General features: G+C 40.3%; 2 protein-coding genes across 2 annotated transcripts in view; both read right to left on the reverse strand.

Moving 5' to 3' along the window:
- The window catches only part of dlp (dally-like), a 117,290-nt gene that overhangs the window by 38,712 nt on the left and 50,625 nt on the right, over positions 1–27,953 (reverse strand). The gene's annotated exons all lie outside the window — the stretch shown is intronic.
- Positions 25,640–27,953, reverse strand: part of Oseg4 (intraflagellar transport protein Oseg4) — a 70,682-nt gene continuing 68,368 nt past the window's right edge. The window contains exon 3 of the mRNA XM_012376943.2: positions 25,640–26,302. The gene's annotated coding sequence lies outside the window, so the exon portion shown is untranslated. The remainder of the gene's footprint in view (positions 26,303–27,953) is intronic.

A 27,953-nucleotide genomic window follows, 5' to 3' on the forward strand; every position in this document is an offset into this window, starting at 1 on the left:
AGGGTTCGAGAGCGCGTTTCCTCGCTCTCTCGTTCTTCGATGATTCAGTCGAGCGAATCGAGATAAATACAGTTATATTCGGACAAAGAGAAGGGAGCCGAGTCACTTTTGCCTCGTCGTCGTCGTCGTCGTCGTCGTCGTCGTCGTCGTCGTGCGGGTAACCAGAGTTCAATTCCCGAGGGCGGCGGCGGTTTCTCGTATCGCCACGACGTCTTTTTCTTCTCTTTCCTCCCCGCCTTCCTTCGTCTCCTTGCGCGCGAGCCGCGTATTTGCTGTATTTTCGCAGGCAACGATGTCAGAAGAGAAAGAGACGATAGCGCGTATACAGCGGGAAACGCTTCCACGAGAAGATCCACGGATAGATAAATTCGTCGGGGAAAGTTTTGTGCTAATACTGTACGATACAGTCGCTTCCAGGCGACAAATATTTGTCTTGTCTCGAGTTTCCAACGTCTGATATTTTTCGAGTGAGTGAAATGAATGAATGAAAATGACGTGGATCTGTTAAACGAGTTCTTTATAAATGTCTTCTTTATGTGCCGTCAGAAGCTTAGTTTTATATAATTTAAATTATATGTTCACGTAATATTGTAGACACCTCTTGTGTGTAGTTTTTAGAGGAAAAAATAATGACATAATTGATATTTAAATAAAAATTAGTTGTAAAATGAAGAAGCGTTTCTTTAAAATTTAAAGAACGGACCCACCAGAAGTCTCTTTGTATTGCTGACATGAATTTTTTCCTTTGCATATCTTTCAAGAAATACCTAAGATTCATATTTGCACAAATTTGCATTCAGACAAAATAATCGATTCGGCAGCCTGTAGCCAATCATTTTGGCTTCTTAAGTAGCAAAAAGCACACAGTGCTCTCTCGTTATTTGTACAAGACGAGGGACCGAGAAAACTGAAGTCTCTCTTCAAATTTGCGAAAGCGCGATATGAGGGGTGTTTCTGGAGATACTTTAATCAATTTCAGAAATGAGTTCAGTTCGTGTCGCTTTTCCAAATACATCTAACGAGAATAGAAAATTTTAATGTAACGCACAGCGTGTAAGAGATGTAGTTCTTGAATACAATTTTTCGAGTCTGAGAAATCAGTCATTCCGGATGTCTAATCGTGCGGAGGCTTGCGTGAATCTATTCTTACATCTCGCTACGAAATTTCGCTCCACGAGTTTGTCCAAATATTTCACTGTAAGTTCCTTCTTTCTAGGGGAGCAAAAGAATTCGATCTACCAAGCGGGTCCCCCGCATCTCTCCTCCATCCCCGCGGCCAACCGGGGGCCGAATCAAAGTCCAATTTATATTTATGAATACTTTCGAGAGCGTGCTCGCTCGCTCGCTCGCTCGCCCGCTCGCTCGCCCGGAAGCCGAAGTTTACTCTAGCATCCGGCGCACACATCGCGCATTGTCGGTCGCGCCTTCTTCTTCTTCTTTTTCTGCGGCCGCGCAGTATGACGAAAACGGTGAGATCACTAGCGTTTACTTTCGTGAATCATCCTGATTCTCCTCCTCGTGACCTTACTCCGCCGCGCCCGTTTGTCTGCGTGACCGCCGTAGCAATCACGAATAGGGAAAAGAATTGGAGCCCGGGGGATAAGAAGCGAGGAGCTCCGAAGTTCGGAATAGGCGCGTTAGATCGTTACATTAAATTATTACATTTCGATCGCCGCGAAGGATTAAGTGCGTATAACTACTACGACTCTTTTTTACGTTCGTAAATATTTTCATCAATTAAAAATTTAATTTGCGCGTCCAAGTGTCATTAAAAAATAATATTTTGAATGTAACATTGCATTCGTGATAATATCAAAATGATAAAACATGAATTCATAGTGCACAATTCTCCGCATGTCACGATTTAATTAATAATCCGATCAAAGTTGTCCGTTCCAAATCGATTATCGATTTAACGATAACTCTCTCGCTGCTCTAGGCATTTTTCCGTAGTGACCTTAAAAGAAAACTCGTGCGCGAAACTAGGTCGTAAATGCAAATGCGAAAGCGCCAGCGGTGCAACAATTCTTGCACAATATGCGTCGGAAGAAGTTCGCTCACCGGGGGCGAACTGCATCGCGGAGATATCGGTTATTTTTGCACGGTGCACTGATAGTCGCGCATCGACTTTACCGCTAACTCACTGTCTAGCAAACTAGATATACGTGCGGCCGCGGCGCGTTGCAGGCTATTGCTGGCAATCCCACGTTTACATTTTCGATCATACGTATTATTCACGCGTAGAGATTTGCCTCGCTTAACAGACGCGACGTAACGCGTATTCTGCGAGAATAGAACGAAACCGGGCAAGCAGAGTCTTGCCGGCGTTAATGTAAAATCGATACATTGTTTTTCCGCTTCTACGCGTTCATCCGCTTTCGGTATACGTGATTAATAGTTATCATACTTTGTAGCGTCGTTCCGATAATTCTATGTTATTTCGACACTGGCAAGAATGGGCAGCCCCGGGCCACGAATCGCGTTTAATTTAAATGTAGCACCGTGGGCGTTCGTTCGACGCGCGCGTTCGCAGTGCGTGCGAATGATTGGGGCTCGTCTCCGACGGCATTCGGGCTCATTGGGAAATTCCGGATATACGATTTCGTGGATTGAGTATAATAAGGCGGGATAATAAGGTAGCCGGGCGCGGCATAGGCAGCGGCCGACAATCTTTCAATTTTGCTGGAAACGCAATTGGCAATGAGCCCGAGATCCGTATCGCGTCCCACTATCGCGTTCCGTCTAATGTTGCGCGATTACGGCGCGCGAAGGCGGTCGATTATTATGCGTCCTTAGCGCGAATTCCGTGAAACGGGAGCATATAAACGCTGCAGTTAGCGCGATACTTATCTCGTTGTTTGATACGCGATGAAAATTGTCACAATCTCATGCGAATTGCGCAAATAATTGCAAAGTTAGATTGATAAATGAATTACACTTGCAATTTAGATAATTATGAAACAATGTTGCCATTACGCAGAAATACTGTTTTTCTTATCGTATAAACCGTGCACAGTTTAAGCCAGCGATACAGATGATAAAATATAACTGCCGAAAACCGCAATACACTTAATTATATTTCGATAATAAATCATGAGCTTCGAAGGAAATCGCACGTTTCGCAATACGCGTCTCTTAAAATTCACGCTTGAGTATCAACGCGAGTGTCGCAATGGATTTTGCACGGAGATTCCGCGGCAGTCGGAATGCGTGTAAAATTTATTGTTACTTTCCCCGCATACGCGGGGTAGCGCCGTTATCATGAGCCATAAAGAAGGCATAGAGAAGCTAAAGTGCGGGAAGGAAGCGTCATTTCCATGCCATGAACGCGAGTCTGCGTCGGCAATTCCGGCCGTTCAATTGTCTTCCTTATATTCCGGCCTGCGGAAAGATGCTTCGCCGCCCTGAAGAGATGCAACGGCCGGCGCATTCCCGGTACGATTGCAGCCGGGGAAGCCGCGTCGAGAGAGAGAAACGGGAATCATAAACTATTCAATTGCTATATCGTCCGGGTTGCCAGCGGGCCGCGCGTTTCAGAATCTCGTAGAGAAGAGTCGGCAAATGTCGGTTTGAAAATAAAGCTTCGATACAGAAATTTGAAGCGATAATATCTAATTACCATTCGCGTTCGAGAATGGAATAATCAAGCGTTTGAGATTAATGTTCTTCGTTGTCTTTACACAATTTTTGTTTCTAAGACAAATTTGTAAAAATTTAATATAAGTAAAAATGATCTGTCTTTCCCTTCGATATTCGGGTCATGCACAGGTCCACGTTGCTAATTAACAACGCGCTGAGCCGATTACGGGTATCGTGTACAAAAATAATGTAGTGTGAGTGCGCGTGTCCTGACGGGTCTGTGATAGCTCCGAAACAACCCTTCGGAGGGATACACGCGTAACGCGACTGTATCGATTATCATACTGCCCTACCGCGACGACGGGGAGAGTAGTGTCGGCTCTACCAGTGTGCAAAAAGGGCGAAAAGGGATGAGAGGACGAGTAGCATAATTCGAAGTCTCTCGGAATTCCGTGCGGTCGGCGTCGAGGGTTAAATGAAAAGGTCGAAAAGAGGAGGAGGGAAAAGACAGAAAGAGGTGGAGGTGGACGAGCTATCGGTAGATTCGAGAGAAAAGCATACCACGACGGGGAAGGGGCGGAGGGGGAGATACGCAAAAGTAGAGAAAACAACCGCCGCCGCCGCCGCCGCTCCTCTACTTTCTCGCGGCGATTATTGAACGCGCGCGCGAGCGGTATCTCGAAGGTAAAGATAAAAATAAAATGCGATGCCGTGGTTAAAACGATAATGGCGGACGTTAATAAAGCCCGGAGATTCCCGCGTGGCCGATGGAACGGGGGGGAAGAGAAAGAGAGAAGTAGAGAACGACAAAGAAGTGTGCATGCATTTATGCCACGGCGAAATAAGGGGGAGAGAGAGAGAGAGAGAGAAATGAACTGCAAAACTTCTTCGCGGAACTTATCTCGCTAATGAGGCTTGACCATCTGACCGGTGACTTCCTTTTTTTTCGCTTTTTCCCTCGGAATCTCGCGCATGCATTCACACGCGTGCAACTGCGTCGAGACATTTCGCGGGCGTTTTCTTTCTTGCTGTATCTTACCATTTTTATTCGCAAAGATGTTGAGAAAACGAGTACGGATTCAAAAACTGACAGGCGCATTTATTCGTTTGAGATTTCTAAATGCACTAGATGTACATTTTTTTCTCAATATTGTTCAGATTAAAATCACAATAGTTTTTTATCAATCTTGTTTCAAGTCTTCAGCGATGCGTTGCAATAATTTAATTTAACTCAATTTGAATCTGGTTTCTATTTCAATCGATATTGAAGTTTGCAGAAAACTTATAATAGAGTTATATTCGAATAAGGCCCAAGCGGATAGCGCCGGCATTGAAAGGAAAGAGAAGAAAGAGAGGGTAGTCAATAGGTACCTTATCGAGGCCCGATCGAGCAGAAGGGAAAGGGTGGACCTGTTGCAGGGTATTCAGGGCCGGAAGCGACGGTTAACCCGTAGGCCGATATTACTTGTAACGATCTACACGGTGGATGCTCGCGAAAAGGATAGATATTAGCTCTCGGGTGTAAAAATGGATGTATCGGCGGTATTCGATGGACATTGACGGAATATCATTACGATAAAAATTGAGAATTTATGCAAAAAAGCAAAAAGATGAACCAAAATCGCTTAAAGCTTGAGAAAGATATTTAAAAAGTTTGATTTACCGCTCGGTTCTGATAAATAGTTTTTTTATGCTATTAAAGACTTTTCTTTATGCTAATACCAGGTTGCTTTATTATGTGGTGCAGATGATTTAATCTTAAGCCCTTCTGTGGCCTCCATCGCACTTATCTGCTGCACAAGAACTCAGATTGATTCCCGCACTTACCGTGCACCGTTGTGTGTACTACTCTATGATAGCTAAGATTAATGGCGACCAAAGGTTCTTGTACTTATCTCGTACTACTCCGTGATGGCTCCAAACCAGAGATTATCGCGAGATTACATGGCATTACAGAAACATACGCATCAGAAACAGTTCTGCGTTATCTAGTATTTCCACGTCGAGGTGAAAGCTGCATTAAGCCTCTCTGTTACATGACTATTATAAATTCTTTAGCTTCAGAATATCGACGGCAAAATGCACATAAATTACATAATTTAGTAGAAAAATCCTGTACTGTGTAAACTTCCATTCATGCGCATACTTTGCTCTACTTTCAATATATTGTTCATTCCAAAGTGCATCTTCTAGACTGCGTCTTAAAGAAAGAATTAACTCTTTAAAGTAGAAAACACCGTTTTACTGGTGAGTTGCTAAGATTTGTGCTTGGTCGAGCAGGCGTCTTCATCGGGGCAAGTTTTACCTCTGCCAAGTGGGAGGAATGCGTTGCCCAACGTGGTCCATGCAGCATGTGTTTCTATCACCTGCCGGCCGGCAGCTGCGCAAATGCACGGCGTGTGCGGCGCACAAAGAAACGGGAGAAATCGAGGATGAATTTTCGATGGAATTTACTGGGGAGAAGATAAAAAGAAAAATATGAGAAAAAGAAGTATATAAGATCGGAAAAGACGAGAAAAATTCCAACATCTTTCTTTCCTTTGCGTCCGTCCTCTTTCACGTGAGAAATTTTTGAAATTTATCCTTAAACTTGTGAAATATATTTACAATGTAACTGTTGGTATGATCGGATTAATTTTTATCGATCTAAAATCAATCAAAGTCTGAACATTTCTGCAAATTTCTCGCACTATTTCTAATCTGTCGATTTCACGCGCCGTTATTTGCTTCTTCGTAAACAAAGTTCGCTTTGAAATGCTTCAAACAGATCCATCAGAATGCTTCGAAATTTGCCTTATATAAAAGATTTCTCGACTTCTCAAATAGTCCGAGGCTCTCGTGAACTTTCTTCGCTTTCTCGAGCGTCCGCGAGAATTTCGAGCTTCTCGTTGATGAAATCGACGAAAAAAATACCACGAAGAAGTATGCCGGAAAGACGAATGTCAGCGAACGAGATTGCACGAGATTGCACCCAGCCGATGCACTTTGTTAGGGCCGAGGTTGAAGCGCGCGCGCACGTCAAGGCGATCACGGAGGCGACGTTCGGCAAACGGAAGCCAATTTTCATCCGCGCTTTACCGTCGAAGGATGGACGGCGCGAGATTTCCGGAGGGCACGCTCGATTTTCGGAGAGAGATGGCTTTCTGCCGACGGTGGCGGCCGCGTCGCGGCGCCTTGAAAAATGCCGCCCCGGACGGAAGGCCACCTCCCGCCGAGGTGCATTCTTCGTCAATGTCACTTTTTCCATTGTCTGGAGCCGGCGTGCGCAATATGCGGCGTTTCTACAAAAGTGCGGTGCTTTGAAACATTCGTAAATTGAATTACGTGAAGTGAAAACACATTCGGAAAAAAAAAAATATTATGCAAATCATGATTTGAGATTATTAAAAACAATGTGTATATCCGAAGATCTCAAGTTGCTGCCTTAAACACTGAAGCGCTTTATAAATTTTAATTTTTTGCCTGTGCATGAATATTACGGTGCAACAAAGCCGAACTCAAAAAGATAGTGAATGATAATTTAATAATAGGGTAAAAGGAGGTTTCCGGAGTTTTTCGAAGAAAACGAGAATGCACGCATGCGAAAATACGCATCCGGCAAAGACGCACTGTGTGAAATCAGTCCAACGTAGAAGGACAAAACAATTACTGTATGCATGTATGATATCTGTCACACGCAATTTGACATATATAATACATAGTAAGCAAAAAAAAAAGAAAGAAAATTTTAAAATACATTGCATGCAAAAAATTTATATTAAATAAAATAATACTTTTACGCATAGAAAAAATTTAAAAATTATCACAAACATGTCAAAGATTTTTTAAGTAAAAATACCTTCCCGAAGTCTTTCCAAGCTTAGAGTTTTGAGATAAATTTCGGATTCGTAATTAGAATAATTAATTTTTAAATAGGAAAAAATGTAGAATAAATCTATTCAACTGGATAAAACATTTTCGTCCTCCTCGATCGGGCAGATTTCATATTGTAGAACGTTCAAAAAGGGCTCGCTTGTGCGAGAGAAGATTCTACCTTCTTCATCAGGCGGAGAGAAGGTGAACGGGGGAAGGCAAGGTGCATTCTTCGGCAGCGCCACTTTCCTCCGCTGCTGTGCGACGCACACGCGCGCGAGTGTGGCCGCATCAAAGGCGCCGACGGTACACGGACGCGCTCACGTGTAGCACGTGAGATGCGTTGCGTCGTCGCAACACGGACACCATCGTCGGATCCCGACGGACAAGAACGCGTGTCGTCTCGAGTATCTCGCCGGTGGCATCTACGCGTGTCTCGCCGCAGCCGTAGCCGCAATCGCGTACGTGCCGCGGTGCATTTGATCGAAAACGACGGAAGCATCATTGTTGTTAATTGAGACATTGTTAATCACTGAACGATGAAAAAAAAGCTAGTAAAAGCGAAAAAAAGCTGAGAGCTGAGAGTTGAGAGAGTTGAGCATTATTAAAATTCAGAGAGTTAAGAATAGATCGATAATTGACAGAATTGACAGTTGATAGAGCTTGACATATGGCAGTTGATAATTAATAATTTCGACACTTAGAAAAATTTGTTAGTATAATTAACAAAATTGATATTTGATACAATACGACGATAATGTCGTGGTTTCACAAATTTAATAATTGATATCGATAATGAATAATAAAGTTAACAGCCGCCCAATTAAGTATGCGCATAATTAATATGTGTATTTTCCAGTTACCATTGATAAAGTATCGGCGGATATGGCTGACGAAATTTTCTAATTTCGGTGTATCAGATGGCAGGAATGCACCTAAGGCTTTAGTCGGATAGAGATGAAACGAGAGAGAGGAAGTAGAGAAGGACGTGGTGCATCGTAACAGCTGGCTCAACAATTTGAAGCGGCGCATAAGGGACTGTCTTTTATGGCTTTTCCAGGTTTTCAAAGGGCGCCTCGATCGGTTCTTCGTGCAAAATGATCGACAATAACGGTCCCTTTAATGAAATATACAGGTGTACAGCCGCCGACCGACAATAGAATCCGTTGAAATTTCGGTTCCAGTTGAAATATTATTTTCTACTTTAACATTCTGTCTTAATTCTGTCCTACGTTGACCTATACCATCATATTTTCGACTACGTAGTGGTAATATGTGAAACAATTTTACTAATGATAATATAAATAAAAAATATGCGACAACCGAGAAACTATTTTGAAAAATTCCACATATAATAAAGTAAAATATAATATTAATCTTCAATTTCGCTCTATGATAATATAGATATATTATATCACTTCATATTTTTGTATTCAAATATATAGGGAAATTTTGTCAAATTAACAAATTTTTAATTAATATGACAAGTAATAAAGTAACTTTATCCAGTAGAGGCTATACTGCTGACCTGTCAATGTAATTGAATAAACGAGTGTGTCATAAAAAAAATCTACCATGAGATCCGTAACGCTATTTAAAATTCTGACAGGGCGATTAAGATTCAGATCGTTTAATCGGCATTTAATCTCTTTAGCAACGCGACATTATTCCGTCACTCGTCCGCATTAAATATACATATGTTTACTGCGTTACGATTCGCTGACGGCTGACCAAAATTGCATATTTGCACAGCTGCGAATAACATCGACTACGGTGTAATGTTTGACAGAAACGAAACAAAGAAATAAATTAAATAAAACATTTCCAAACGTACATGTCACGTTATTTCAAAGGAAATCTTTTAAATATGATAGCTATCTCCAAGTTGGGATTAATTCAAATATGTATCATATCTCGAATATATATCTTAGAGTATTTTATAAATTATTTAAATTATTTAAGGTGCAATGTACAGCCAAAAATGTTTAAATAATTACATTATTTAATAAACAATTGCGGATCTTTGAATTTTACTTTTACAGATATTTTTCTGTAGATATTTTAATCTACTTTTAATTTACTTTGTCCGCATATTTCGCAAACACTCCTTGATGATGCTTGTTCATATAACTTCATTATATTCACAATATCCTCCGAAAAGGACACGATTAATTTTGAACTATGAAGAAAAGACTATGTCACTGTCTAATATAACGGGCACAATAATAAACGGTACATCACAGCATGCCATCAGTCATCCTCCCACGCGCGCGAATGTTTACGAGACGGAAATATCCTTGCTCATTAAATACCTGTCGATCGTGGTAGACGAAGGATCCTAATAATTTCCAAATAATCGAGTATTTTTTCTACAACGGCCCCGTCACTCTTCCCCCCTCTCTCTCTCTCTCTCTCTCTCTCTCTCTCTTTCTCTCTCCTTCCCTCCGCGAGATGCAATTAACTTTTAACCCGTCGTAATTGCCCCGGTCGTTAGCGTGTCGGATATATCAGACGTACATGCGTGCACGCACCGCCACGGTTGAAATTACCTTACATCGGCATAGCGCGCGCCTCTCGATTATTATAAAGTGAGGAAGGTACGGGCGGACGTGCGCGTCTTTCCAGTTTCATGGAAAGACGGGTTCGCGAAGGACGTACGGAACGGCCGTTAATAATTGTTGCCACAATTGAAATACGGTGTCCTTGCTGTTCATAAAAATACTTGAATTCAAATTTTTTTCACTCTGATAATTTTACAAAAACTGGAATATAAGAAATACATATATTCAGTTCATTAATACGAGAGGAAATATTACTTAAGTATGTTGTTAATCATATTGTTAACATTTAGCGCATCTTGTAATTGAAGTTTATTTTTAATATCTCCGTGCGGCTTAACGGTTAGAATGTACGGTGTTGGTTATGACATTACATTTATCATTCTAGTTTATGTGAAAAATACCACAGAATTTTTATAGTTATTAAGGTAAACGAGATACACGTGTGTATGCATATAGTATATATGGTCGCTATGTGATCATAAGCTGCGCTTTGCATGATGCTGCCTCATCTTGGAAAGAGGGTTAATCATTTATCAAGAGGCAAATATAGCCTTACGATCTTGGATATCTTTCAACATTTATGCCTTTTCAAAGCAATCTAGTAAGTGAAAATAAGAATAGCGTCTAATAAATTTTCAATGAGAATTTTATCTTATTTTCTTGGTTGATTATAAAAAGAAAGAGAGAGAGAGAGAGAGAGAGAGAGAGAGAGAGAGAAAGAAAGAAAGAAAGGAAACTGACATCGTTGCTCGAGGTTTTCCAATAATAATGACGCAATTTAATTCCTTATAACGTGAAACTACATTATAAATTGTACTTTATTTTTCACGATACTGCGTATTTTTCATTTTAGAGAATGCGGAGATGAAAACGAATAGCATATAATGTTAATAAATGTTCACGTTAAATAAACCGTTGGAACTCTCGAAACATAATTATATATAATAATACTTATGATGTGCTAGCAGAACGCCAAACGTCGTTATGTTTTGATTCGAAGCGTAATTGGATCCCTCAATTTGACTGTCCGTTTTTTTAAAATCGAAATAACTTTTGTCTAGAAATGTATATACTCTTGCGTATTATTATTTATACTTTTTGAATCTTGTATTTTTAAAAACGTATATTAATTTCCATTTTTATAAGTCTGTGTTTTTGATGGACATTTTACTTTAAAAAAAATGTACAATGTTACTGTTTTCCAACAATTTAAATTTGCGTGCTATTTGTATTGATCAATTTGCCTTCTCATATTTTGACATGCTCGATATCGCTGTCGCGACACGAACTTGGAGTGCCGCACGAATTACAAAGCGCGCAAAACGGTTCGTCGCGCAGCATCCGGACGATTAGTATGCATTACTTGGATACTTTATGGCACGAATTATAATACCACTCGGAATGCGATAATAATCACGTATACGTTCCACCGATCCACGCTGGTTCATTAATATTGATTAGATCAATTTTCATCGATCAAACCGATGTCGCATCGCGCCGAGCTATGTCTCCATCGTGATCAAAGAGTTCGGTGATCGAGTAACTATAATTTCTTCTTTCCCACGTGAGAGCCCCGCGTGCGTTGTGCGTATGTCGCGTGTACATAGTCCGCGGAGTTTTACTCGTTCGTTTTCTCGACTCGGCTCCGAAATAACTGCGCCGCCGGTGATTTATCCGAAAGATTTATGGAATTTACCAGCGATTTCTCGGAAGAGAGAATTTTCTGTCTCCGTTGAACCGTGAACTGTAAAATTACAATCACTCGGCTTGTTCGCAAATTGTTTATACGATGTAACGTATATTTTATGGTTTATTTTTTCGCTGCATAAATATTATTAATAATTACATTTAAAAATTAAAATTCGTATTTTTTTCTCCGCACAAATTTATTCGAATGAAGCCGCGATATGCAATAGTAACAGCTATTCGTATTTATTTTGCGAATTGTGTGAATAACGAACACGCTGATATTAAATTTAATATTTGCCGCCATAAAAAAGTAAGTTTATAAATTAATGATATTAATAAAAAAATAATTACTTTTTATATGATGAAAAAATAGCACGAAATTATAACACAATGAAATTATAACACAAGCTGTAAGATAGATCAGATTTTTATACATTTTGACAAACAAACAAAAAAATTGCAATAATTTGCGTACTAAAATATTCTTAACGCCAAGGGATTAATCTTTCTGAATCAAAATTTTCTTTCCTGCTATGAGGTCTGACCCGGAAACGAAAAAAGATGCGAAAAACATGCGAGCGTTATCTATGTAGATTATGCATTGTCAACATGAGTTACGCGCAAAGAGATAGTCCGCGTAGATTACTCGTAGACATAGACTTACTATTTGCACGTAACGTCGGACTCTAGGACCGCTTTGTACTCACTCGACGAGTTTCAGAGTGGGGAAGAGAGGGGTGGTGTGTAATCGCGTGTCAGCCGCAGGCGGCGCGGCAGTGGGTTTGGATTTGGATCTCGCCTCGATACTCACCTGCAACAATAGAAGAAATAAATTATGTATCATTTTGCATTCTCGCGGTGGATTTAATCGATTTTGCGGCGCGTGTAATTCTACGGTGCCGCGAGCCAACGAATTAAGGGAACGCGAGAGGCCCAGTGTTCCGTGTAATACAACTATTGTTAAATTCGCGCTTCGATCGCCGTGAATGATCGCGGGATCATAATAATTCTTAATGATTAACAGTCGGAATTATTCGTCACAAAACCGCTTTTGTGTTGTCATTCTACCGCGAGAGTCCGAGAGAGAGAGAGAGTTTAAGAGAAAATGCGAAAAAAATACGTGCTTTTTAATTAACAAATACAGTTGCACGCACAACTTGGCAGAATACGCGCATAATAGAATTCGTAACAACTGTGCGAGAAAATTAAACTTTCGGCGTTAAACAGACCGCGTTACATCACTTCGTTTTAGAAGTTTCGTATGAAAAAACGACGATGCGATATGCAGTAATATTGTTAATATGAAAGTTATGGGGGAGCGATGCACGATGTTGCGCAGCGCTCCTTTATTCCATTATGTTGATCAAACAGCGAGTCAGTTATGTAATTTACGCAAACGTAATTTGCTTCAATTAATTGTTTATCACGCAACGGCGATATGTTACAAGCGACATGCACTTCCACGTCTAGATATCAACACGCGCATAGTCGATGTAATAGTCGACTGTTTACTATTAGTAATTGCCAATTAATTCATAATCCTTCCGTAATATGCAAAAGTAAACATTATACATAATTAAAGTACACTTTGGACATGGCATTCCTAATTTGCAATCAAAGACTGCTTTACTTTACGCTAAATTCCGCCGTTTTTTATCGCGGCTAACAAAGCCATCGTGTCGAATCGAAAATATGCGAAATATAGTAATAAGCAGATGACGCGATAAAACTAATCGATTGGTTTATTGTTTCAGAAATCTCTCACGTCCTAGATTCTACACAATTCTCTCAAAGGATGTTACATCCGTGTGCTTAATGTAGAATTCATGTGGCCGATTAGTCGGATATGAAGTCAGTCCTTCAAAAATCATTCTATAAGTTCTCGTCCGTTCATCATTTAAATTATCGTGAGGCGTTTTCAAATTATACATGTGCGATTGAATCATTCCTCAAATCCACGCTAACGGCTTTAAAATTAACGGCTATCGACAGAAACGGTTGAGAAACCCTGACGCGCTCGCGCGCGGCCGCCAAACCTGTTCCAACTCCTGGATCTCGAATCCGCTGCATAGTGTCTTACGTATTTCGTTCTAACGTCTTCACTAATGAGCAATTGAAATCCTGAGCCCGACACAGCGGACCTCGCGTGCGTGTCCGCGCGCGTGATATCGGTGCGAGTGAAATGCGTGGTACTTTTCGGCCCGATAGTCTCGCGACGGCGCTTTGCATAATTTATACGACGATCAGATCAAGTTAATCTGGTTGAAAGCGGGAACAGAAACGATAATTGTGAAAGAGAAAAAAAAAAGAGAAATAGAGGAAAGATACTTTCACGTAAGGCGCGGAAATAGACGCGTGATAAATTATGATTAATCGATCGGATTGTGATATCGCTTTATTTAAAAAATTCAGAGGTATGTGGCTTGCTCCATTGGCCCAATCGATGGGAATCAATAAAAATAGCCGTGCACGAGAAAATTTTCATTTATTATGTAAGGAGATAAAAAAAGAAGCGTCAATGTAACAATGAGCTAAAAATCGTATTTTGTGTTCACAGCAAAGAGAAATACGGGAAAATAAAGCTCCAGAAATTTCTAAATATTTTAATCAAAAAAAAGAATGACAGAATGCAATAGAATTATATCGCGAGAGAAAATTTTCTCAATTTTCGCACCTTACTTTGTAATCTTATAACTTTATAATCTTTTCATATCCGGTATACCGTAATCGTTGGTTGCAAGGAAAACTTGCCTTGCAGCCCCGTTCGCTTCTCTCTTTCACACAACCGCCGTCTTCTCTCTATCTCCGTCTTCCTCCCGATCGGGCATTTTGCAAAGCAAATAAGTTAAGTAACATGTTCGACCGGTTGGGCGCTATCAACGTCGATAAAATCGTTCTGTCGTTATGATTTTATTACGATGAATTTCAGGTTTCGTTGTGAAGAATCGCGTGCATCTCTGATATAATTATCGACATCTTATTATTAAGTTTGATAACAAACGCAAGCTTATATACTTTTTTGTAAGTTTGCACGGAAGATTCTTAAATAAAGTACTAAAAAAAATAATACGCGGGAATAAAAATGTTTTAAACTATTTGAAATTGATTAATTAAAGTAAAATGGACAAACAATAATAATTTGATATATCCTTCAAATATAAAAAACAAAATGTAATCTAATTGTAAATGTCTAAAATCGTATGAAATCAATTTAATAATCTCGCCGTTTATGTATGATTTCAAACGGTATATATCATTCTTCTGTCGTACAAAAATTTCTCCCCTTTCTACAAAATAATCTTCCGCATTTCTCGGATATTTCATAATCTGTGAAGTTTCTCGAGTCTGTGCTCACGTCGAGGGACAAAACTCGGTAGACCAGGGACAAGGCGCAAAACGCAACTGAGAAAACTGAACGAAGAAGTCGAACATGATCGAGGGAAGAAAAAGGCACCAAGAAGAGTCAAGAGAGAAAGAGAAAGAGAAGAAGCCGGCATTGCTGTGAAACGTAAGAAAAAAAGCTGTCGGCTGGCGCCGTTTGGCCAGCGATTCACGCCATATCCTCCTTTTTTTGCTTCCTGCTTCCTTCATCCCTTCGCACTGTCTTCCTCGGCTTCTTCGTGAGTGCCAGCAATTGCTCAACGATTTCGTCCGTGATTCGCTTTTCTTGCTTTTCGCCACAACAGATTTCTCCGCGATATCTTTCTTGCCTTTACTTTTGCAGACACTTTATGCGATTATTGTAATTACGAATGTTTAAGAAGTACACAGATAGAGATAGAAATTTGTTTCAGTCTTACGATGGCAAAAAAATATGTAAATCGGTTGTCAAAAATTTTTATAACTGTGCATTTTTATATTAAAATGCTAAATTAACGGGTCCCCAATGAATAAAATTTGAATAAGACTGATAAAACTCGATTGAATAGAATTTTAATCAATACAGTATTAAAACCAATAAGATTTCTATGCTGAAAAAATGATAAATAAAAAAGTTCGTCAACGCCTGTACATTAAAATTGATTCGCATTAGCATAATTCTGTGTAAATTTTCAATTAATAATCGCTGACACGATTCGTTTGCGTTCAGAGAAGAATCGTGCGTTCTACTTGCTCGACCGTAATCGTTGAAACGTGACCGCATTTGACAGTTCAATGATTAAGCTGTCGTCAATACAATATCCCTCGGGCTAACTTGTACTACTTCCGTAATTCTATGCTTCATATGCCCGATGTTTCTCCTGTCACCGTGTCGGATTATTTATACGACCCTGCCAACAAATCGAACTGCGCTACACAATCGCGGGCGCTGCAAACACTTGCGTTTTCTCATTTCGCGTCGAACTTGTCGCGTGATAATGAGCGATTCAAACAAAAACTGTTATGACCAAAATTTAAGCTTTGGAAAATAAACTTCAAACTATTAATTGCACGTCACTCAAATTTATTGTTCACATATTTTTTAATCCTTAATTCTTACAATATTTTCATATTCGCTCGATTTAACGTATTCAATTAAAATTTTATAACTTATAATTACTTTTCGTAAATTTATTTCTTATCACCTTTAATATCTATATTTGTAGCTTAATTAATAACACATTTTGCGCGGAAACTAAGAGAAGCAACAATTATTTTTTTATCTAAAAATTAGCAACTTGTTAAAGAGGAATTTAAGATGAGACGTAAGTTCGCACAAACGAATCGCTCTTTATCAGCAATAATTAACACCCTCGTGGAGAATTGTGTAACGAATTTCCAAACGCTTACGTAAGAGCCACTTATATCGCCCTGATATCGAGTCCGACAGTTCAACCTGTATTTTTACAACAGACGCATAATTATTTGATGCAGGGGAATGTTTTCTAATTGGACCGTAGTCGAAAGCATCCAAGTCCGGTGTCGTAATCACAGATAATAACGGCGCACAATCCGTTAGCAGCGCGCAATAATTCGCGATAACCCTCGAGGCGTCGCCGTCGTCGTCATTGTCGTTGCTGTTGCCGTCGTAAATTACGCGACAAAAAAAAGACGCTGTCTCCTAATTGATTCAATTTCGGCGGCGGACGGATCTCGAGACCCGCGGCAGCCTTTGCTGCGAAACGAGCTCGCGCGGCAATTTTGTTCGGGGTCGAAAGTCGCCGTGCGTGTTTCGTCCCAGGCGCACCGCTGCGAAATTTCGGCGGAAATTAAAGAAAGGAACGGAGAACATGGGAGAGAATGGAAGAGCTCCGAGGAAAATATTTCTGAAATAAGAAAAAATTGTGGAATTTCAAGACTTTGCTAAAGACGGGCTTCCGAGACGCTCTTCGTACATCATTTCATGCTCTCTTTCTAATATGAATAAAAGTAACTTTTTTTCTGACTTAAAATGCAAATTTTTCATATTAATTTAGTGCAATACTGTAAATAATTCTAAGATTGTATCTCAATTTAAATTTTTGTGAAGAAAAAATTGACATGAAATATTTAAAAAGATATACTGCTGATATTTACTGCAAAATTTCTAATTTATGAACGATTTATATTTAGTGACTAACAAGTGCGATTAAAAATTTCCATTTAGCGACACTCATTTATTATATGTTCTTACGCGCTCATTTATATTCCGCAGCTATCGAAGGCGGAATAAAATTACATTTTTCCAATAAAGCTGTTCGACACAGCTAGTCTAGCGACGTTAGCTGATCCAGCTGGTCCGCATTATACAGTAATTATCATATTATCGTTCCACGCATTAATAAATCATATATACGATCGTATCCAAACGTACGAATCCACCGAGTCACGACTATCATCCCGCCGAACAAACTTTATCCGACGCATCGCTCCATCCGGCGATCCTCAAACTTCTCTATCAATTATCGAGTCTCTCTCGAAATCATGCCGCTACTCAACTCCGAGAAGAGAAGCATGCGTGTACCGTGTTGCTCGAGAAAAAAAAAAAAAAAATCCCGAGGGACCTACCGAGAAGCCGTGTCCCAAACCCAACATTGACCATCAACGAGAGGAGATCGAATTTCTCACGAACTGATGGAGCTCCCTCAGCTCGACTCGGGCGAGCAGATAAGTCGGACCGACTCTCGACTTCCGCTCACCTGTGCCAGGTTGAGCACCATCCCGACGAAGCCGAACTCTCCCACGCGTCTGCTCTTCCCCTTCCCGTACCCTTCTTCTCTCGTGCCCGTCTCTGTCTCTCTCTCGCCGAACGCATCCTCGTCCTTTCTTTCGCGAGGCCGCTTCTTCTCTCTTCCGCCCTATTCTCGCTCGTTCCTCCCGTCGCTCTCTATGGTATGCTTTGAGATTCGCCGCCCGAGGTGGTGCCCCTTCCCCCACGTCTTTCTGCTCCCCGTCCCACCTCGCGCCAGTGCACGCCGGCACCGATGTAACGACGGCACGAACAGCTGATTCGCTAAAGGGGGTCAGCCACCCTTGACTCCGCTGCGTTCGGGGATCTTCGCTGCGACTCGCCGATAAGAGAGCAGCCGGGATAATTCGCGCGTATCTCGAATTCGACGGAGAGAAACGCGAGGAGGGAATACGAGATTTCGCGATAAGCGCACGTTCGGCGGGTGTGATACGCAACGGAGCGTATTGACGCAATGTCTACATGATTAACTTTCAATTGTCGATTAATTCCATCGATAAAAGCGGGAAATTCCGTTTCCTGAGAGACTCATTAAAAGAAACAAGCGAATTAGAAAATAGAAAAATTATAATGTGCGAAAAATTATAATTGCATTATTAATTATTGGAGAATATCTTTCTGAAGCAATCGCACTTTTTCTACACGTCTGCGTTATACGTGTTATCACTGTCCATACGTCACACTTGATACGCGACGCATTCTCGCGACGCCTGACGTTTACGAACTCGACGTGGACGTTTGTAAATGCCGCCGCGGCCTAAACGCTCCGCCGGCATCATTGGACCAGTTGTGCGTATCTGATGCATTATGTTAATCGCGTCGTACAGTCACTTCACTTTCTCGCCCTCGCGCGTAGAACGGACGTATGTACATACCTAAATGCGTATATACGAACCGGGGGCCGGCGACGATCTTATCTTCTCTCTATCGCGCGGGGGAGAACGAAGGACTTCCTGATTTCCCGCTCTCTGTATGCGCGCGTTACGGTGGAAACAAAGGAGTCGTGTCGTAGCCCGATGCCGACGGGTAGATCACGGCACGCACGCTCTCAATTAAATGAATTCAACGAGTCGTTGGAGTGAAGTTGATACTACGCTTGAGAGGATGCATTTGTTTGTACGTCTGACGGTGCATTAAGAAAATTAGCGTGCTAAAGCTGTGACACGCCGCAAACGTTCACCGACGTCGCCGGAATCAGACCCTCCCTCAGTTTGAGAAATTTATTTACATTCAGATTTTTATCATAAAATTCTTTTGCAATTTTCGCGAAATACTTCATTTCTTGTGTCATAAGTATCAAATGTGTCGAACAATTATTTAGAAATGTTAAAAGTTTGACTTGTATCGTGTAATTGCTAACTAAAGCTTAGTAAAAAATATTGTTAAAGATCTCCATTATTAAAGTTTAAAAAAATCCCTCAAAGTCTCCTCATAATTTACTTCACTTTGACAAAGGTATAGTTGAAATCGCTGTGTTATAGCTTCGGGTTATTCCGTGTAAACGTAGCCGGCTAAATGGCAAATTAGCTTAACAAAGCAAAAGTTCTTTTTTAATTCATCTTTCCTCCTACTCTTCGCGAGAACCGTCCATCATAATCTACGCCATGAATCACGTCGCTGTAATAAAAGCTGCACACATCGCGAAGAGCGTCAACGACACACCGGCGCAAACAAGCCTCTGGAATTCGATCGGCTCGCGATTTCCAATCGAGTAGTTGTGCCAGCCGACCCATCAGCGCTGACATAAGCCCTTCCATCGGTCTGTTCCAACCACCCGCAAACTACTCAACTGACTCGCGAGTGCATCGATGCGCCGGACACGATTTCACGAATCGACAGAGCTATCGGCGCGCCCGTCGAGCCGCGATAATCGTCGCTTCGTCGACGTTTTCCCCGCCTTATTTAACGCACCCGTGTTTTGTTTGTCGACGACTCGTCATGAGTTTGATGGACGATAATTTCGTACATGGGAAATAAAAAAAAAAGTTCGCCAAGCGACGGCCAAAATCGTAAATTTAAGCGGAACTGTAAAATTTACACGCGTCGAGGTAGAGAAAAAATCGGGATGAGAAATATTCGCTACACTAATTATTTTTATACATTTTAATGTATGGATTTTACTTTTTGAAATAAAAATTTTATATAATTAGACTCAGAAAACTCAACGTCACCAACGCTGCTCTTAAAGATAAGCAATTTGCGACAGGGAGCAAAAATTTCAACGCGCCCTTGTGCGTGTAAGTGCATATAAAGTTCGTAACGTTCAAAATATGAAACTTTCATGGAGTAAAATCTAAAAGAAATAAAATCTCACATCACGATGAAAAATTCATATTTTGGCGTTGAAAACTTTACGTGCAAATACACGTCAAACTCTTTACGTTTCATAATACGGCGAATGCAAGGCGAAAAGTGCGACAAAAAGAAATACAGGATTACAAAATTCTGTAAGAACATAATTTTTCAACTTTTCATACTCTTCTAACATAAAGCTGCGTAAAATTCGTATATTCAAATATAATTTTCCGTTCGAGACACGAAATTTCGTAAATCATCTACGAAAGTTCGACACGCTGTTTACACAGTTGTAAATTGTTGTGTACAATGTTCCTCTGTTCTTCGGTTTCTCCGACACGTGTAATCGCGTCAGAAAACATCGCTCGTGCGATTTCCGTCGCGTGATGCATTGCGATGCATTATCGCGCGTGTTTCAGCAAGAGCTGCATTCGAGTTTACGCGCGGCGCCGATGTAAACGTCGACGGTGGGAGTTTAATTTGAGGTTGAACGCGGCGCCCGCCGCACGAGATCGTCCGAACTCGCGCTGGAAAACCGCAGATTTCGTCCTGCGGACACTCGAAATCCTAGGGATGCGGTACGGAGAGCGAAAACGTGGCTTTCCGGCACGTTTGCACGTACACGGATATACAAGGTGTACCACATATACACAAATATAATTTAATAAAATACGCGCGTCCTGTAAATTAACAATAAAGTAAATATCTCAACAACCCGTTTGCATCTATAATGTATTGGTGTATGCACACGTTTTAAATGCAATTAAAAACAATTTAATAATTATTCTAATATTATATTAAAATTTTATTATCATCTTACACATTTTATTATCATCTTACACATAATCTTCTCGCAACGCATTGTAATATTGAACTCCACGCGATTTAAGGCAAATTTTTTTTTTAAGGTGAACTTTTTTTCTCTGCCAAAAGCGTGCTCGCTCGCAATATGAAATCGCAGTGTTAAATGCAACGACGTTAGATATATGTCGGCGTAATGAAAGCGCGAGAGCTTGGAGTAATATGATTACAGAGAAGATTTAATTTTTGCTTGCGATAAAGCCGTTCTGCAAAATGTAAAATGTACGTGGCAACCAGAGCTAAAAGGATTTCACGATTAAAAGTGGGAAGCGTAACGTGCTCGTAAAAGGGGTCACCTGAATAATCACTGCTTCAAAATCAAATTCGACAATTGTCATTCCGATGCAACTTGTTCTTTCATGCAAGTAACTTGATTACTACATATTAATGAAGTAATTATCGGTTTTCAATTAGAACAGTCAAAATTATCGAATTATAATCAAAAAGTATACTATTTTTTGGTTATACTCGAAAGTATTCATTCAATTTTTGTGCAAGGTGCTTTGCGAATAAATCAGCGACGTGTGAACCTATTAACTAAAACACGTTGAAGTAATATTACATTATTGAACGGAATTTATTTAACCTGGAGCGAGACGCTTTATGCGACTAATACCTTTAGACTCGCACGTGTGCTAATGCGATGTCGAGAGCTTGTCGATAATCCTGCAGCTTTAATTGGGAAGCGATACACCGTCCTCAATGGCACGTAATGCAAATTAAATCCAAGACTCAGTGTCACACCGCAAAAGCTTAGTTGCGAGCACTCCGACATGGAACAATTCTCTCACTATTTGTTCAAAAAGAAATTAGAATATCAGATATAATATTCAGTTTCCAATAATGAGAGAACAAATCTATTTGAAATCTATTTGAATCAATAAATTATTTATTTTTAATCATTTAATTTTTTTTTTTTTTTTTTTTTGATAAATCAATATATTCAGTAATTAAATTTTTTAACACATTATCTTCAAGGCAAACAGAAGTATTTTAATAAATTGTTATACAATAAAAAAATGAATTTCAAGATTTAACTCGACATATTACAGATTTCCGACGCTTTATAATAGCAATAATCGACTCAATAGAACGAGCACTTTGCGGTGTTTGAAAGGAAGCGATATCGCGTAATCCAATAACTCGCTTGTACCGCGAATAAAGGTGGAAGCGCCGTATCGATTAAAGATTGTTGTTAAAGATTATATTGTTAATCAAGCATCCCGCGCTTCGAATTTCACGCCTGTTCGTTTATCAACCGAATTACCGGCCGATGTCTTTTCGCGGGGTTTTTCGCAGCCAGGCGCGTTCGCAAATTAATCTCGTTAACAGCCAGAAAGCCCATTTTAGCGCAGCCGTATATTTCATCGCGGGCCATCGTACCGCGTCTATGGCTCGTCCGTTCGTGTTTTATGATGAGAACTCGCCTCACCTGGCGTACGCGTGCACGGACACGCAAAAGCGTGTTCACAGGAGCTGACGGTATTTCGAAGGCCGATCGGCTCGATTGTTTAGACCAGGCCAGGTCGTCCAGGTCAGGCTACTCTCTCGTTCCGATTCATCTCTTTTTCTCCTTCTCGTCCCCCCCCGAGCCTTCTCTTTATCCAGCCACCTTTCTTTCTCTTTCTCTTCCTTCTTGACACTGCAAGTTGCGTCCGTTGCGCCTCTCGCGCCCTCTCCACCTCTCATTCTTCCCTACCAATCCTCTTCACCCTTCTCTCCCCCTTTCCTTCTTCTCCCTCTTTTAATGTCCGCCCGTTCTTTTTGTCTTTCCACATTTCTTCGCCGTTTATTTTTTTTTGTCTGCAAGCCTGGCATACCTGACCGCCGTGAGTGCAACGGAGAACGGACGGACATCGAGATGGGAATGGGCACGGGGAAAGGGACGGAGGAGCTCGATGGGGGATGCATCGAAGGCTCGATGCATGCAACAGCACGATGCAACGCGGATTTAAATGTTCCCGCTGATTGCGCATCGCCGGCGGATTGAAATCGTTAACTCCCCTAGAAAGAGTATATTTAAGTCGAATTCATGCGGTCCGTTCTTGCACGATCATGCTGGACGAATCGTGCAAGGTAATAGCCGTATAAAGCGGTGGATGAACGTCGTTTTGTGTATCGATAAAAATAATTTATTCCGCATTCAAAATGAAAAAGGATACGATAATTTTATGTAATTCTTTTGCCGATTTTAATATTTTTTTGAGGCCACATCATGTAATGATACACTTTTGAGAGAGAAAAATATATTTAACGTTGAAATAAAATATGAATGTTATAAACAGAAAAAATGCACAGATTCGTTTCTACAAGATATACCCTTTAGACATAATAACTTCATTTGTGTGAAACATGTTCATTTATTTAAACACCCAGGATAAATATGCATTAATGAAATCATAACGTTTGCATACGTACTATAATTAAAAGCGCAAGAGAGCTTTAGTTGAAATATCTGCAAACGGAATATTTTCAAGAATATTACGTTGCACGTTTAATTACTCAAGAACTCTTCATTTTTAATGACGTTTCATTAATGTGGTATTTTATTTTCAGAGCACAGCTTATTAAACAAATGCATAAAATTGAATTTTAATCGGTATTTTTAGCAATATTATAATAAAAAATTGATAATGCATTCACATAAATATACATAATATTACAAGAATTATTATTATATAATTTTTATTTTACAAAACGTTATATTTTTTATTATGAGAACTTAACATCGAGAAAGTTCGAGAAAGAAATGCAAAACAACGGAAAAAAGAGGCAAACTCGGATAGCTGCTCGCAAAAGAAATAAATTAATATAGAATAAAATTACGAAACGTTTAGAATATAAAATTTATCTAATTGTAAACATATATTGCAACACAATGATTTGAGACTTCAAAACAAAATCCAAGTCACTAACAGGGCAAAGGGGAAATCTCAGACGCTTAACGCCTCCGCTATTTCCTAATCTGTAATAGAAGATAAGCGTAATATTTATAATAGAAGACAAGCAGTATCGCGAGAACCAATCGCGATTTATAGGCTTGGCTTGTCTATCAGAAAAAGAAATTTCCATTGTGACGGCCCGGAGAGGGGAGATAAGGTGACGCACGCATCGGCTGGAATAAGAAACGGCGACGGAACGAAGTTTTAATAGAATTTACGTGTTTTCGGGATACACGGCTTCCGGGCGTGAAGAGGTCGGAGGTTATCGACAGGATTCCGTACAAGGAATCCAGTAAAACACACGAAGAAGTTTCGGCGTGTCAGGGATATACGTATGATCGACGGCCGGGGAATCGAAACTTGTAACTCGAGGAAAGCCGGCGATCGTTCCCGGTTTGATTTACACGCCTGCGAAGGGACGATAACTCTCTACGGGGTGTTAAAATTCAATTGGGCCGCGACAACAGCGAGACCTTTGGTACGCGTCAATTATTTTTTTTTTTTTCCAGAACGCGACTGCACTAAATCAAAACGTGACAACTGAATCAAATTTCTGACACAAAACGACGTCATTGAATAAGTATAATTCTCTTATCTCCGGAAATTTCATTATTATTCGCCACGTAAATTCGAATAAAACAAAATTTCATGAGATTCGAGCGGTATCTATGTTCAATCTAAATGATGTTAGTCAATTTTCTAGTGTTAAGCCACTAAGCTAATTATAAGTATAATTACCTCATCTTTGTAGGTATCTTTCAAACTTAATACGACGTAAATCTCTTTAAACAAATTCCAATTTCATGAGATTCAAATTTGTTAATCCGTTCCGAGTTAAACTTTAAAACGCTCGAGTTCTCCTTCTATATCCGAGCATTTACACTATTATTATCTAAGCGAAAAATACCTTAAATCTTCGTCACAGATTTTTGCACAAGTAACGATTCTAAAATATTTAAAAAAAGTTCCCATGAAAATGTTGCCAAAATTCAGATGCAATGTTTTTGAAAAAATCGAATTTTTCTTACAAAAATTTATTTTTAACTAATTTATCGATTCGCAAGTGAAGCGAGATTACTATTAAATCTTACTTACTAGCAAATCGACTTTTGATCGCGCGATTCACTGCAAAATTACCATTTTTTTTTTTTTAAGTCGTCTGTTTAAACGAATAAAAAGCAAAGATGGGGGAAGATGGATGGCGTTAGACAGCGTCGTACCGCGCGACCAATCTGTGTGTATCAAAAGTAAAAATAATAACCAGTCGACGACGAAGGCGGGCGACCGGCACCCGCTTCTCCCGCGAGACAATGGCGGCTAAAATAGCGGCGAGCCGCAAAAAGAATTGCTGTCTCTTCTCTCCCTTCCGCTTTTCCTTCACCCGATTTTTTTTCAGACATCACGCGCACACCGTTACGCCCGTCGAGTGAGATATCCGTCAGACGAATCGTGTTAAAGCAAACCGAATTTCTAAATAAAGAAATAAATAAAATATTGCTTGAGACGCGAGTTCCGTTTACGAATTTTTATTTCTGGCACTTTAGTTTTTTTTACATCGAATCTTCAAACATTAAGAAGTTCGTTTCAGTTTAACATATCTATATCCCGAAATTTTGCGGAGAGAGAAACATCTATCGACAATTTTCCTTCTTTTATTTTCTACGCGAAAACACTTTATTATTAATCAAGCGGTCGTATCAATATTCTCTCGATTGTTTTTTTTTTTTTTTTTTTTTTTTTAATACGATTCTCTTGATTACATCCTCATTTATCCAAGACTGGGTCTCAATAAAAATGCCTGAATCACTGATCCTCCGAGACGTCTAGCGCAATTAAAAACCAGATAAAGTCATATCTCCTGTTTTATTTTCACGGTTCTAACGAGGATCGCCCGAAACCGGGTTGCCCGAAAGAGAAAGGCCGTTATCACGAGCGCTGACATCGTGTTACGAGGCTTCGGGGAGCCATCTCAATTTCGTGGCGCAATCTGTTCATTTGCATTTTTGCGCCGGAATGTCCAACATTCCGCCGTACATTTCGCTCGTCGCGCTCGTTTTTGCTCGCAACGATGAAGCCAGGCGTCCTCCGGCGCCGCATGTACATACATAGCGTTCATCGAGCGAACAGACGAACCAAGCGAAATCGAAACGAAGAAATTCAGAATTTACCACGCCCGCCCGCGGCTAAATTACCTTCTCTCGTAAAAGCTCGAACGAACGGAAAAATATTTCTTAAATGTGTTCTTTAAGAATAAACTTACTTCAAACTTTCGACTTATCTGTCCCTCTAGATTCATAACTCACGCATTGCTCTGCTTTGAAAGCGCCCAAGTGCGAATGATGAGAGAACGCAGAATCTCAAGACTCGGTACTTACCTAAAACAGAAATAAACCAAATAAATTAGACAAATGTAGTGATGCATTAAAAAGTATAAAATTTCACAAGTAGCGTTTATACAAATAAACAATATTCTTGAAAATGAGCAAACGTGTTAAAAACGTTTCGCAAAAAATCGGAAATTTGACGTGGTTGTTAAGTTTTTTCAGGAATGTAATTAAGTTTTAAATCATATTTTATTCGCATTTCTCAAATATTTGGCGTGCAATTTGGAGCGTAGTAATACGAAAATCATTAAGCGCGGAGCGAGCATTGCGTTTTCTATCAGTTACTTCTTATTCCACGATCAAGCCCACGCAAAAGCCATTATCAGCAGATTCCAGCATCGATGTCTGTCATAGCGTCACCGCCGATCGGGGGGAGGAGGGCGGCCGCAAATATCTATGGCGTTAAATCCTATTCCCAGAACGAACCGCGGGAATGCAGGCGACGTGGACGCGCCGCACCGGACGGCAAATAAATTTGTCAAATAAATTCCTACATACGAGCGTCATTAGTCAGAGGAGCCGCCGTCCATCCGCGTATTCCTCCGAGCAACCATATTACGACGCCGCGCCGACCGTCGCGGGGTAGTCGGTGGCAGGGGAAGGACGGAGGAGGGGGGGAGGGACAGGAATATTAAACGCACGGCGCGCATGCAGCCGCGGGCAGGGGCGGGATTGTAATTTCGAATGCAATGTTTGCATATTTGACATTTACGACTTAAGTAATCCCGCCGCGCTCTTTTCTCCGTCACTCTTCCGCTCGATCCTTCCACGATTCTCTCTCTCTCTCCTCTCTCTCTCTCTCTCTCTCTCTCTCTCTCTCTCTCTCTCTCTTTCTCTCTTGCGCAGATCAAGTTTCTTCGCTGACCTCCGCGGATGCCGGATTTTAAGGCACTTTCAAATTACAACCGTGATCTTATCTATTATGTCAAGCGATCTTGTTATATATCTTTGTTAGCTGTAATTGAGCATATTAGTACGCTTCAGAGATCGTGTTTTTCTCAAGAAGCATTTGTGCGAAATTAGTGTTACTTTAAATTGCGTATAAAATTTAGGAAATAATTTATTGCTTAAACATTTCATTCACAATTTTGTTCTTTTCATTTTTCTTTCTTTTTTCAAAAATTAATGCCGGAATCAAACGCAAGTGCACAACCTTTTACATCATCATTTTCGACAAGTTTTCTATTTCAATCGTAAATTTGTGTTTCAAAAAATTACGATATCCGTTTTCCAATAGAAAAAGCGAGATATTTTTCGAATATTTCTGGCTATACGCATACACAAATATGCACGATACGCCAGCACAAAAATTATGGAAAAAAATAGTACCGTAAAATTGGTATGCAAAGAGGACAGGAGCGTAGAACGAATTAAGATATCCTCTTTTGAACCGTTTTATCGACTCCGGTCGGTTTTGGCTCCGGATTGACTTCTGAAAAAAATTGTCTAAAAAACCGAATGATTGTGGTGAAAGAAACTCGAAAAAATTGAATAAACCACACGCGTCGATCGCAGAATTCTATTTCGTCCACGATTCCTGTCGATAACAGGATATTAAATTGATTTGTATATGATTTCAAATCGCTTGCAATTTCTTATAGCTTCTATAGCTTCGACATGAAAATTGAGATTTCACAAGACG

This window comes from Linepithema humile, chromosome 1, assembly GCF_040581485.1.
Source record: "Linepithema humile isolate Giens D197 chromosome 1, Lhum_UNIL_v1.0, whole genome shotgun sequence".
Taxonomy (NCBI): domain Eukaryota; kingdom Metazoa; phylum Arthropoda; class Insecta; order Hymenoptera; family Formicidae; genus Linepithema; species Linepithema humile.